Source organism: Dendrobium catenatum, unplaced genomic scaffold, assembly GCF_001605985.2.
Source record: "Dendrobium catenatum unplaced genomic scaffold, ASM160598v2 fragScaff_scaffold_325, whole genome shotgun sequence".
Classification (NCBI taxonomy): Eukaryota; Viridiplantae; Streptophyta; class Magnoliopsida; order Asparagales; family Orchidaceae; genus Dendrobium; species Dendrobium catenatum.
In genome coordinates this window covers 1,847,720-1,861,704 of record NW_021318787.1, presented here as the reverse complement: position 1 = coordinate 1,861,704, position 13,985 = coordinate 1,847,720, and positions in this window count along the sequence as shown.

Sequence of the window (13,985 nt, the reverse complement as noted above, 5' to 3'; positions counted from 1 at the left end):
GGGAAATCCTTTTAGAGTAGGAGCGAATCATTGTCTCACACGTGGATAGGAAAGTGGAGCTCGCAGTCGCGGGATATTAATATTGCGCAAACACTTTCCGGCAAGATTAATATTATATATAATTAAAAAAAATTAAAATATTTTTATGTAATTATTTTCCTATTAAATAAAAAGGGATGGTACGCAAGTGGGTGGGGATATGGACGGTGGAGATGGAAAGATGGATGAGAAGACGACGTTTGAGAGAGAGTTTGGGAGCTTAGCGTAGCTGTTGAGGGGGTGTCCCACGTGAAGGGGGCGGTTTTGGCTGCTTTTTATGAGGAGATAGTGAGTCATGTGGCTAATTTATGGATATATATATATATATATATATATATATATTGTCTTTAAAATATGTTATTATATATAGGATAGAGTGCTTAATACTATAGCCTTTTAAATCAAAAGTATTTAAAATGAGTTGATCTTAAAGAAATTAGTGAAAAAAATGTTTTCTTAGCTTCAAAAATAAAGAGGAAAAATGGTTTTTATTTTATATAATTATTATGGGTAGGAATATTAGCGGTGATAGAGAGATAAAGAGCTTAGATCTTAGCTTTGATTGAATATCCAACACACATATAGATAGCAGAGAGCAATGCAATATTCACAAGTGACACTAGATTTTTACGTGAAAAATCCTAAAAAAAATCCACTGAGTCTTACCTAGTTGAAAAGAATTTGCTAGTATTTGTAGTGGATTACAAATTAGACTCTTCCTCAGGGGAAGGCATTGGCTTAATGTTGATAATATATAGATCTGTCAATATTGAACCCGACCCGAAAATTTTCGAGTTTGGGTTGACCCGAACCCGAAGCAAGTCGGGTTCGGGTCTGAAAAATCGACCCGTTTGAAAAACCGGGTCAGGTTCAGGTTGACCTGGGAACACGGGAATGACCCGAAATGACCCAGAATGACACACAAACCGGTCTGCCCCTGTCTGGCGTTAGTCCTTGTCCCGCATTTGCACGCGTCACGCGCCCCACGTTTGCCCGCCTCCGGCATCAGTCCGCATCCGGTGTCAGTCCCGCGTCAGTCCGCATCTCGCGTCAATCCCGCATCCCGTTTCAGTCCGCGGGTCGAGTCGGGTTGATCTGACCCAAAGCGGGTCAGGTTCGGGTCTAGAAAATCTACCCGTTTGTAAAAACGGGTCGGGTCAACCCGAACCCGAATATTGTCGGTTCAGTTTCGGGTTCGATCCGAACCCAACCCATGACCCGAAATTACACCCCTAATAATATACATCAAATTGGCACATACATGGCTGGATTTGGAAGAATCCATTAATATGAGAGTTGTTCTCAACAGAATATTAGCTTGTTCGTTTGGTCAATATGATCGTGGTCGACTTGCAACGGAGGTCGAAGGGATCGCATTCGGCAAGTGATGATGGTCGGAGGGACCGTAGTTGGCAGGCGACATTGGTTGGAGGGATCGTTGTCGGTGGGCAATGGAGGTCAGAGGGATAATCTTTGGTAGGCGACGATGATCAGATGGATCATAGGCGACGGACGATGGAGGTCGGTGGGACTATAATATGCGGGTGGTGGAGGTCGGAAGGACCGTAGTCATGCGACGGTGGCCTAAGGGATCGTAGTCGTACAACAATTGTCAGATGGATTGTACTCAAGCAACTGTGGCTGAAGAGTACATAGTTGGCACACGACGGAGGTCAGACCATCGTAATTGGGTGACGGTTGTCATAATGACCATAATCAGAGGGTGACAGAGGTCATATGGACTCTAGTCGGTAGGCAATGGAGGTTGGAAGGACCTTGGTTGGCAAACGACAGTGATTAGAGGGACCATAATCAACGAGTGATGGTGGTTTGGAAGGATCATAGTCAGCGAGCAATAGAAGCCGGAGGAACCGCAATTGGCGGGTAATGATAGTCAAAGGGATTGTAGTCGACGGGCAATAAAGATTAGATGAAGAATTGTAGTTAACGAACGATGATGGTCGGAGGGATCATATATAGTTGGCGGATGATAGTGGTTAGAGGTATTATAATTGGCGGACGATAGAGGTCAGAGAGACCAAAGTCGGCGGACGACGATTATTGATTGTAGGGACCGTAGTTGGCATGTGATATTGATTAGACGGACCATAGTCGGCCGACAACAGTATTCAGAGGGCGATGGTGGTCGTAGGGACCTTAGTCGGTCGGCAACGGTGGTCTAATGGAAGTCGCCGGACGAGCAGTGGCCCGACAGAAATTGATGGACAGATGGTGGTCCGACGGCTATCAGCGGATGGGAGAAGATCCAATGGAGTTTGGCTGCCGGGTAGTGGTACGACGGTGGTTGGTCGATAGGAGTTCGATTGCTTTGTTGCTTGGGTAGAACTCTAGGATCCTTAAAGCCTCAGAGTTCTCTTCAACCTCAAGCCAAAGGTCCCTTCATAAAGGAAGCATGGGCCTATTTATAAATTTTTGTGAGTGGCATGCCCCATAAATATGAAGAAGATTCTGGCCAATTAAGAATATTCTATCGAATGACCCATACTGATTCCCTCATTCATGGAGCGTTCGATTAGCATTTAAGTGTTTTAATGATGTCAAAATTAAATGATATTTGGCTTATTGTATTTGTCTCGTCGAGCTGCCCGATTCAACTATAAGTATGTTATATTTAGATATCATTTAGCCATTCAATTAATATTTTGAATATTCCAAATGTGCTTCGGTCCATGATTTGGATCCAATTGGGATTGGATAGAAAAAAAAAATTTGTGTCGTTGTGTTTATCTCATAATGAAATAATACATTTATTACATGTTAAAAATTTATCCATTTTCAAAATACTTTTTAAAAAATTCATCATCCTAAAAGAAGAAAAAAATATTATTTTTCATCTTTATATTTCAATCATCATGAAGGCAATAATGTAGAACCGGTTCCCTTTCGATCATGCTTGCTGCTTGGCCAAAGTCTAGAAAGGAGGAAATATGAATTTTCAACCACCTTTTTAATGGAGTAATTATTATGTGCGGGGACCGAATGGAGAACGTCCTCTGGAGGCCAAGAAGAATGCACTACATCAGCAATATCGATCACGATACTGAGAGAATGGGTGACGTGGCGCATTCTGATTGGTCTCCAAATGACATTCGACCTCCACACAAAATAATAACTTTTTTTTTCAATGAAGCAATTTTTATAGAGGACCTTAGTTATAAAAACTCCATGGATCCATGAAAACGCCAACCTCCTACTTTGCCAGAATTTTATGCATTGTCTCATTTCAGCAAAATTCTAATAAAGATATCATAGTTTCAGTATTAGCGTGAATCATTCGACATTTTTTATTTAAGCAATTTTATTGTTAAATTTTGATTTTAGTTAATGTCAATAGTAAAAAAAATAATTTAAAATTTTAGAAGTTTTATATTCAAATTTTAATTAGCTTTAGATTTATTAAAATTATGAAATAAAGAGAAAATTATAAATAGGAGCAAGATATTTAATTTAAATTAGCAATATGATCATGTGTTTTAAAAAAATTTAAAAAGAAAAAAACTAGCCAAACAGGATGGCTAGTTCTAAAGAATACACAAAATGATTTAACGCATTCGCCCCAATCAACTGAATTAATTTTAAAAATACTGTAATAATGCGCAAAATAGTTTGAAGCATTCAGTTTAATGCGCCAAACAGAATGTTCCAAACTGTTTGACTTATTCTAAATACGCCAAATATTTTGATGCATTTAATGTAATACACCATTCTGTTTGACTAATTTGCTTTTGTCAAAATTTTTTTTGATACTTTGTTCTTATTCCTAATTTAATTAAATACATGCTCCTTTTTTTAAAAAATCCTAGAAAAAACTATTCAACTAAATGAATATAAGTTCTATTCCTATAAGATATTTTTAGTATTTTCTTAAGAAAAACATGTGAAGGAATTTTAATAGTTTCTACATAGAAGTTGTAGTGCATTTGTTTAAATTAAGGAAGTCAAAATAATTTTAGGACATATAAACTATAGAGGATTTAACTTAAATGATATTTTTTAATAGTTTCTACACACAAGATCACAACTGTTTCCCAATTTACTATTTCTTTGTTATTTTCTTTGCAAAATGATGAGAGCATTCGCTCAACTACATTAAAAGAAAAGAAATAATAATGTAGGGAATATAATGAAAATACCTAAAAAAAAAGTCAATTCTCATCAAAATGAATGATTTGTCAATAAAATAGATTGGACCAACCACGAATCTTAATGCATATTTGAGTAGAAATCTTTCAAAATTAAATTTTGGATGATTTGGATTTTTATTTTAACGAACTTTTATTCAAATCAGAAGTTTCGATGAGTCAGACGAGATAATCTATTGATACTAACCGTGATTAAAATGAGGCAAAATTAAGCACTTGAAGGGTAATAGAAAACTTTGGGGCATTAATTGGATGACTAAACCATCTCCAAATATTGCATGCTTGTACAGATCAACAAATCCAAACCATCTAATTTTGACATAATTGAGACACTTAAAATGCTAAAAAAATATTCTATGTTTGAGGGATTCTATTAGAATTGTTCGATGGAGCTTTTCGGATTTTAGTTATATTTATTGCTTTTTAAAGCTATTTTATAGCACAAAAGTTTCTAGATTAAAAAATTTGTACTAAAAATTGCTGGAAAAAATAGTAAATAACACAACTCACCTTGGTCTGTTGGTTGAGAGCTTAGGCTACCAACTAAGAGATCTTGGATTCGAGGCTTTATGTATACGATGTATGTGTGAGTATGTCTTAATTGACCTAAATATCCACCCCCCCCTAAAAAAAAAAAAGTAAATGAACTATCCCAAAAGAAGCGCTTGGTTTGAGACAGCTTTCTAAAACAAATTTTAATACAAAAAAAAAAAATTAAAACTGTATTAGAAAATAGTAAGAAAGCTGTCTCAAACGAAACCTAAGGCTTCGTTTGGGATCGCTTTCTTACCGCTTTGCTTTTAAAATTTTATTTAATCATTAATTTTTTGCTACTTTAAAAAAAAATTATATGAGAAGATGCATTCTATACTAATTTTAAACATTAATTTTTCTACAATAATTTTATAAAACAGTAAAAATTTATCCAAAAAAACCTAAATCACTTCATTAAGTACTGGAACATTAGCATCATTAGAATATTAAAATGAACAGTCAATTAACTGGTGCTTAATGCCATAATAGCAAGCAAGATGTTTGGCTTTTTGTTATTTAGCTTCCTGCGGCTCCCTTTTAAATAATTGCAGAACAGCCTGCGCAAGTCAGTCGGCGCTCGGGTTAAATTTGCAGTCAAGGCCCTCTTGGCTTATTTGTAAATAAAAAATTATAGTTTTATCTAATTATATGTAATTAAATAATAAATTCAACCAGCTTTATTATTTTTTTAAAACAAGCTCTCTCTAATTTCACCTAACGTAATGAGCCGCAGATGACGTTGGTGTGAAAATACTTTTCTACCCTCTGTTTTGGACTTTTTATTCCGAGTCCATGAGGGGTTTCTCGTCCTACGAAGTGACGAATGCAGTGTCGTCGCTAATGGGAGAAAGTTCTACAGAGCTTGTAGTTTATGACACTGGGCCTTTGGTGATCTGAGCGCTCCGTTCCAGCTCAACAGCATTTCGTGATTTGGATAGGACACGTGTCAGTGAGTTATGCCCAGCGCATTAGAATTGTACTGCCATATTTGCTTGCTGATAGGTAGTATCAAAATTCATGTGGGACCCCCATCCCTTCAAGTGGGCCGAAGTGATGAAGTGGAATAATAGAAAATTGTATCTGACCGTTAGATTGGAATCAGACGGTAAGATGAGGATTCCTAACACAAAGGCTGTTATGTTGGGCCCATAACAAAAACGGCCGTGTGTTTTAAGGCTTAAAGTTAGCGGGCCGGATGGTAAATATTCCAGTCCACTAAGAGTTAAATTCTACAAACTTGGTATGAATTCCTATTAAGTAAAGCATAAGAAATGAAGGATGAATTTTATTTAAAAGGATAACTTTGTCCTTTTATTTGGAGGAAAAAAATATTAAGATTGATTGATAATAACGAAATAAAAAGGATAATTTGATAGTTATATCTAATTTTGTTCGTAGGCGACAGTGATATCTAATAAATAATTAATATAAAATAAGAGAAAATAGGAGAGAGAAAGATATCTTAGTGTTAGAAAAAAAACTAATAGGATAGACCGATATGTCGAGTATAAAGCTAGAAGAAAGGCTGCACTTAAGTAATACAAGTAAATATATAATAGTGCTTAACAACATATTGTTATAAAATGAATGAATCTAACTATGTTATTTCTATCAAATATAAATTAAGATATCATGATGGATTACATTTGAAGAATAAGATTTTGCTTGGGACGGCTTTCTTACTGCTAGCTTTATAGTATAAATTTTTTTAATTCAAAGAATTTACTATTAAAAAATTATTTCACAAAGCAGTAAGAAAGCTGTCTCAAATGAAGTTTAAGACTTCATTTGAGAATGCTTTCTTATTGCTTTTTAGTGCAGTTTTTTAGTACAAAAAATAAAAATTTTCTATTAAAAAACTACTTTAAAAAGCAGTAAGAAAGCAGTCCCAAACGAAGTCTAAGTTTGGGTGAAGTTGATTTTCACTTCTCATAAAATTGATGAGTTATTTTGAAGTGTCTAAGAATTTTGGTTTAGGCTAGCGAATAAACTTAATGACTTTACTTAATATTGGGGTTGAATAGATGTTGGTTGAGGACCAAGATAAATGTGTCAAATATTTTTGGCAACTTAAACTCGATAGTGAATTTATTATACTCTTTCATAGCTTCACATTTATGGTGAGTTAATTCCCTTTATATACAAACTTGAATCGAGCTTGATTCTGAGTGATCAACGAGATAGATTTAAATTAGCCTAGGCAATATTAGGCGTACATTACTTCCATAATTCTTTTATCTCTTTGAAGAGCTTAATTAAAGAATAATATAATAAATATAGTATTCATATGAACTGTTGCATCAATTGATTGATTATATGGATGTGAGATCTTTTTTAATACATGCCAACATTATAGGAAAATCTATAAATAATATTCTAAGGGAGGTCTTGTCAATATTTTAGTGCCTTACAATTCATTTTTTTTGTTAGCTCTATTATGTAACTTCATCCTTTTTTATGGTTAAGATGAAATGTTTTACCATCTTCAATATTATGATCCTCTAGATAGAGATTGTTTCTTCTTCATATCGAAAATGCATAAGAATGTGAACCTTCAATAGAAGAATTAATATATAGAGACACTATTTGATCCCTACCTACCTCTAAAAAAGATAAAGTTGGAGCTTGGTGAGGCGATTTAGGAGCATGCTGATCTTGAGATTCTGCATAAAACTTATGAATTTATGAAGTCTCCTCCCTCCTGAGAAAGTATATCAAAAACTGCTAGCCAAGAAAGAAAATATTAAAAATGATCTAGTCATCTTTATCAATAAAGATGATTATGGCAATACTTCATTAATTGAATCAAACAATATTATTATAAGATTTATTATGAGATTGCTTTTATGTATAGCTCAAGAAGACATGTGCTAACATGAAGATGGTAGTTGGAGTGATAATTAGCTCTTCCTTGCCAAATCCTTCTTGGATGAATGGATTACATATAATGGATAAGCCTTTGTGAAGTAAGCTTCATAAGAGTTAATTCTTCTTAAATCTATTATTAATTGGTTAAAATTTAAGAACTATAATATTTCTTCTATGAGAGATTCTTCTAAGAAACTTGAAACTACTATATGAGAAGGGAATGTGGATGTTTCCAAGAAAGTTGACACTAAAAATTCAGCAGTTAGAATTCTTAAAACTAGAGGAAAAAAAAAAAAGAAATTTGTATTGTCTATCAAACCTATTTAAGTCATTGTTGAAGGCGACAACAAAAAATCTAAGAGTTCTTTGAAACATTGCCCATCCAACTACATCTTGTTATTGGTTTAATATGTCATTCTCGACAAGAAAAATGAAAGACCTTATGATTGAATTTTATTCTTCGAATTCACTAATATGAACTAAGCTTGTGCTACTTTAGATGTTATCTACATTTTGGATCAACTTGCGACGCCTAAATGTTTTTATTGATGCTAAGAAGTCTGCTTGCTCATCTGGAAGACAAGCTTGAAGTATTATCAATTCACCTCACAATAATATTAGATGACGCCACTAATAACTAGCCCAAAAAATTGCGTTGCTTAAAGATCAAAGTCATATCTACTCATAAGTTTATCGATAATGAAGTTCTAATAAAATTTTTTAGCAAGAAGAGAGTCTATTATTCATCATTCGATAGATCATGGGTCCCTTATGACTCCTACTTTTCATTTTTTATTTTGCTCTAGTAAATCTAATTGAAATGTTAGAGATGCAACGACTTCTTCTATTAAACCTTGAAGTTTTTTTATTATCTTGCAAGAATTAATTTTTGTTAGTTTGAATAAGACTTTTAATTTAATATCGTATTTCTTATTCCATGTACTATGAATTATTTGTAAAAAAAAAAAAACTTTATATCTTCTATGTCAACAAGAGTTTTAAATATATTTCACTTCATCCTTGTCCTTAAATGAAGTTGACCTTTGGCCATATAGTTACTTTTGGAATGTAGTCAAATTTTAAATGGAATCAATATTTAATTGAAGTCAACTTTTAAATGGAGTTGGCCATAACAAATTTAAGTGTCTCTTGAATATCATTTGGGCTTTCTTATAAATATGAAAGTTTTATAAGAATTATTATGACAATCTTATTTTTAAATTTTATGATTTGATATTTAAAATGATGAAATAAATCATTGATTTGACAGCTTCTCTCTATATTCAAACTTTATTTATAAATCTGCCTATAGCCATTGAAGTTTCCCTTATGCATTCATTTGCTCTTGAACACACATGCATTCTCTCTATTCTTATGTTGGTCATTGCTTTATTTAGAAATTTTGAGGTATTTGTTAATTCTAAATTTTTGTTACATCAAATATTATAAAAATTCTTTAATATTTAGGCAACACAAATGATAAAAACTTTATCAGGCCTTAAATATTGACAAATATATGAAATTCTTTTCTAATGAGGAACTATATTTTTACTAATATCAATTATGACTAAACCTCTGATTTGTTTTATATCATGAGATTACTAAAGTTTTTAGATTTTCATTTTTGCTTTGATAATGTTGAAGTCATTTGCCAACATAATTTCTTTCATTATCTTCTTATAATAAATTTTTATTTGGAGTAGAAAATTTCTTAGATATATGCTTTCTGTCAAGGAATTTAGAGAAGAATGCATTATGTGGGAAAAATTAGCCTTGAGAAAAAAAAAAAAGAAGTTAAGCACTTCATTGTTAAGTCTTTAAAGAGGTGGCCAATTATTTTTTGGTTTTATAGACAAAATTCATAGATTCAAAAAATTCAAAAAAAGGGATTAAAAGTTAAATTCTATATTTCTCCCAAAATGATTAAGTACTCTTTTATTTATTCACTAATTGATTTTTTATATATAGTTATTTAATTGGGTAGAGCTTTTTTTTTAATCCTCAATATCCTAAAGTTGCCTAGTTCTTGGATGATGATGAAGGACAATTAATGAGGAATGTTAAAAAAAAAGTTTGAAAAAGAAGGCTAAGCCAAGTACCATTTTTGAAGAGTTTAGTAAGTCAAGTCTTGAAGTTAAAATAATTGATAACTCTACATTCATTCAACTTCATCAATCATAGTCACTACTATTGTTCTTCCCTCAATTAAATATAATCTTGCTCCTTTTATTCCACCAAGGAGTTCTTCTAATATTCTTAAAAAATGATACACTTACTACCCTTTTGGTATCGTGATTTATGAAGAAATTGACAAGAAGAGAATTAAGTAAAGAAAACGAGTAGATATATAATACTATTAATGGCTTGCAGAATAAAGGAAAACAAGTCATCAAGCATCCTTCATGCAACTTTAAGCACTCCTTTGATGAAGAAAAAGAAATTTTTCTACAAAAAGGGAAAAGTCTTCACAAATACTCAACTAGTGATTTGATTTGAAACTAGTGAACCTTATGATGTGTCTTATGACAAATAATTTATTGTGGCATTAAAGGGGAGTTAAATGGATGTTTGTTGATATTTAGGATTAGGAATAAGAATTTCAGACGCATTTGACATATTTTAACTAGTTATTCTGTAACTGAAGATACATGCATAATATTTTTTGGTTATTTGGACAAGCAATATTATTATATCAAGTAAGATTGCAAATATACTAGACTATCACTATTTATTCTATGTTTATTTGTTATATTTGGAATCCTAGTTGTTCATTGCATACAAAATCTTTCTCTAAATGTAGGTGTAAGTAACTAAATCATGCATCTATCCAAGTTATAATTTGGCCATGAAATAGTTAAGGAATAATGTGAAATGAACCTTACATGTTTTGCTATAACGTTTTACTATAAAGAGTTTTGAAATATCAAAACTATAATCTTAATTAGCATTTCGTATGAAATGTAACATTAACATAAGCACATGATGCATGATCTGTTTGTGGCATATTATAAATCCATTTATTTTCTATAATAGAAGAAATATCAACATTGCCTAATATGACAAATCAAAAACTTTAAATTCACACTTAATAATACATATCAACTTTGTGTATCTTTTTGCAATATGCTCAACATTTTATAAAAAATATTATGCATTCATGGAACAAATGGTAACTCATTTATCAATAAGTATTACGGTGTGCCATTTGCATGCAAGATAAATATACAATTGTATTGTAATAAATAGCACTAACAAATCATTGAATTGGGAGACCACAAGCATTTTTCAAAAAACCATGCATAGAACTCATATCTTAAATATTCTTAAGCATTTTTCAAAAAACCATATATGTTTTCATGTTTCATATGTAAACACTATAGCATGAGATAAAGAGCATTTTGTAACATACCACTCCATTGGCCATGCAAGAGCTTTATTTTTTAAGGTTTTAATGCTTTTTTGTGTTGATCAAAAGTAGTGACATCAACATTATTTTCATCTTAAGAAATTTTGTTATTGTAGTATCAATATCTAGTTTAGTCATTATACTCAATGCCTTCTTGAAATTATCTCATAGATATCTTGAATAATGTTTATATATTGCCAAGAGAAGGATATCATGACAAACATGAACCAAACCATTATGTTTATATAGAAGTATGCATGCGTTCCTATAAATCATGAAACATTATGAGAAACCATAATTACAACTTCTTACACTCAAACTTAACCATTGGAAATATTAACGAAAATAAATTGTTATTCACATTGATGCCAAGGGTAATAAGTAATGTATCTTTGTACCTTTAAGTAAAATATGCCATCCATATTGAGGATAAGCTGGCATAGTTTTTAACTAGATATGCATGGTCAGAAAGCCCAAAATATGTCATAAAAATATGTAGTTCTACTAGCTTGTATTATATAGATAAAGCTAACTAAGAAGCAACATATAACATTTATGAAATAAAAAAGAAGTGATCAATATGAATCTTCATAACTACAAAATATGTAATCAATGGCCATTATTCCTTGCTTTGATGTTAATAACTCTATTAATAAACTTTTCCATAATAAATCAATGGGAAAATATAATGAAATATGATCTTAGATGTGTTGTTCTTATCACAAACATATATTATATGATGCATGCATGTATAAGGATTACCCATTATTGATATTCTCCATACACCACCTGAATGTTGGCCCCTAGATGCATATAGGCATCCACTATGTGAATGCAAAGCAGGAGTATGATGTAGATAGAGACTCCACCATTAATAATTTATTATTTAAAGCATGCATTTGATATTTAACATTTATTGATGATAGTTTGCCATTTAATGAATGATGAGATTCTTATTTACTTTAAAATATCATATAGAACTATTTGTTTATGTGCTATAGACTTAATTATAACTATGTTTGTTTAATGGACTACTACATATATCAGTTGGTTCACACTCTTGTGTTATGCAAATTACTCAAACAAATTGTTATCCAATTTCATTGCATTAACTAATTTAACATTAGTAAATGCAAGTTAGCATGTGAAGTCATGAATTTTCAATCTACCTTAACATATAATTCTATCATGATATTATCATGGCCATCCTTTCTCTCATTTGAGTATATCTTAATTTGAGGCATATCCTAGTGTCTCTTATGCTTCCATATGAGTATATAATTATAAGTTTAATAATGGAAGATACTCTTTTGGCTTAACATCAATATTTATATATATTTTATATGAGTGTTGAGTTATGTTAGAGTGTGATGTATGGTACATCACCAACATTTGACAATATTGCTTAAGATAATCGATACCATAAGAATCCATCAGAATAGACATGAGTGTTTATGAATAAATTATATTAATATCACAATTCTAATTATGATATTTCATATCCCACAAAATAATAAATGTGTTGGTCACAAACTATATATTTATATAGTTTCAATAAATTTAGTTGCATGCCTTTAGATACAATAATGACATTATAATTTTCTTATGGTATTCTTTCAACTTCCATGCATATACATAAGGTATGCTTGCTAGCCTCCAATAATACCAATGCAAATGTTATCTTTTATAATATACATCAAACAACCACTAATTGAATATTAACATATTAGATTAAGTCAAGTTATTATAAGGTAACAATTGTGTAACTCTAAGTTTCATGTCTTATAAGGTTATTAAATTTACTATTTGAGAAATATACTTTCTCTTGCTATCATATGGGGGCGTGAAATTGTTTGTGACTCTTAACTTTCATAAACATGTAATATTAAATGTAAATTTGGGCTAATCATCTTAGGCATCTATGATGTGCAAACTATTATAAACATTAATTTATTAACATTATCCTTCTTATGATTAAAAATATTTTTAATAAAAAAAAATTAATATATGAGATCTCAAAAAATATCATTCAATTGCATAAATTAAATAATTAAAAAATAGCAAATTAACATGGAAAATCATACCTATAAAATGATGAAGAAATTTGAATGAAAACAGGAAAATCCTTAAATAGTTTTAATCTTTGGAATGAGGATAATGCGAATAATTAGATTACTTAGAGATTAAGAGCAAAATTTTTTGGAGAAGAGAGAGTAATAAATAAATCAAAAAGTGGAGGTGAGAAGAGAAATGAGAAAGGAAATGAGAGAAGAGAATGGTGCCTCTAGAGGGGATTGAATAAAAGTATGAGAATTATTTTGGGACCCAATGGCTATTATATCTCTTTCCCAATGGCTACCCTCAATGTCTCCTTAATTTAAAAAATATAAAGGTGGGAAACACCCATTTAGGGTAAGTTGTTCATGCCACACAAGTGCTCCTATCTTATATGGCAACTGTCAAATGCTCTATAATAAGGCATTTTCTCATTTTTATTTTTATTTTCTCAAGCTTAAATTACTAATTAATATTTTTGATGTGCTCCTCAAAAGTTGACCCCTTAGTAATAATGCCACTAACCACACAGGCTATTAACACTTGAATATCTATCATCAACCAATTAAAAAAATGTGTCCACAAGATAGATGATAGTGTTCTTAATATATGCAATACATTGCATGAAAGAATGACATCATAATATATATATGTATATGATTACTCTATTTTTATATCTCAACATATAGATCACCATATAAGCATTAAATCAAGCAACCCATCCTACCCTAAATACACACCAAAGTTTTCCCTTGCTTTGAATTGCACTAACTAATCAATCCTTCGTTCAAAACTAGATGGAGATATTGCTACACATGCTTCATTCCAATCTTCCTAAATATTGGTGGTAGTGAAGGCTATCACAAACACATACATACAAGTCTATCTCACTATATTGGTGGTACTGTACATTGAATTTT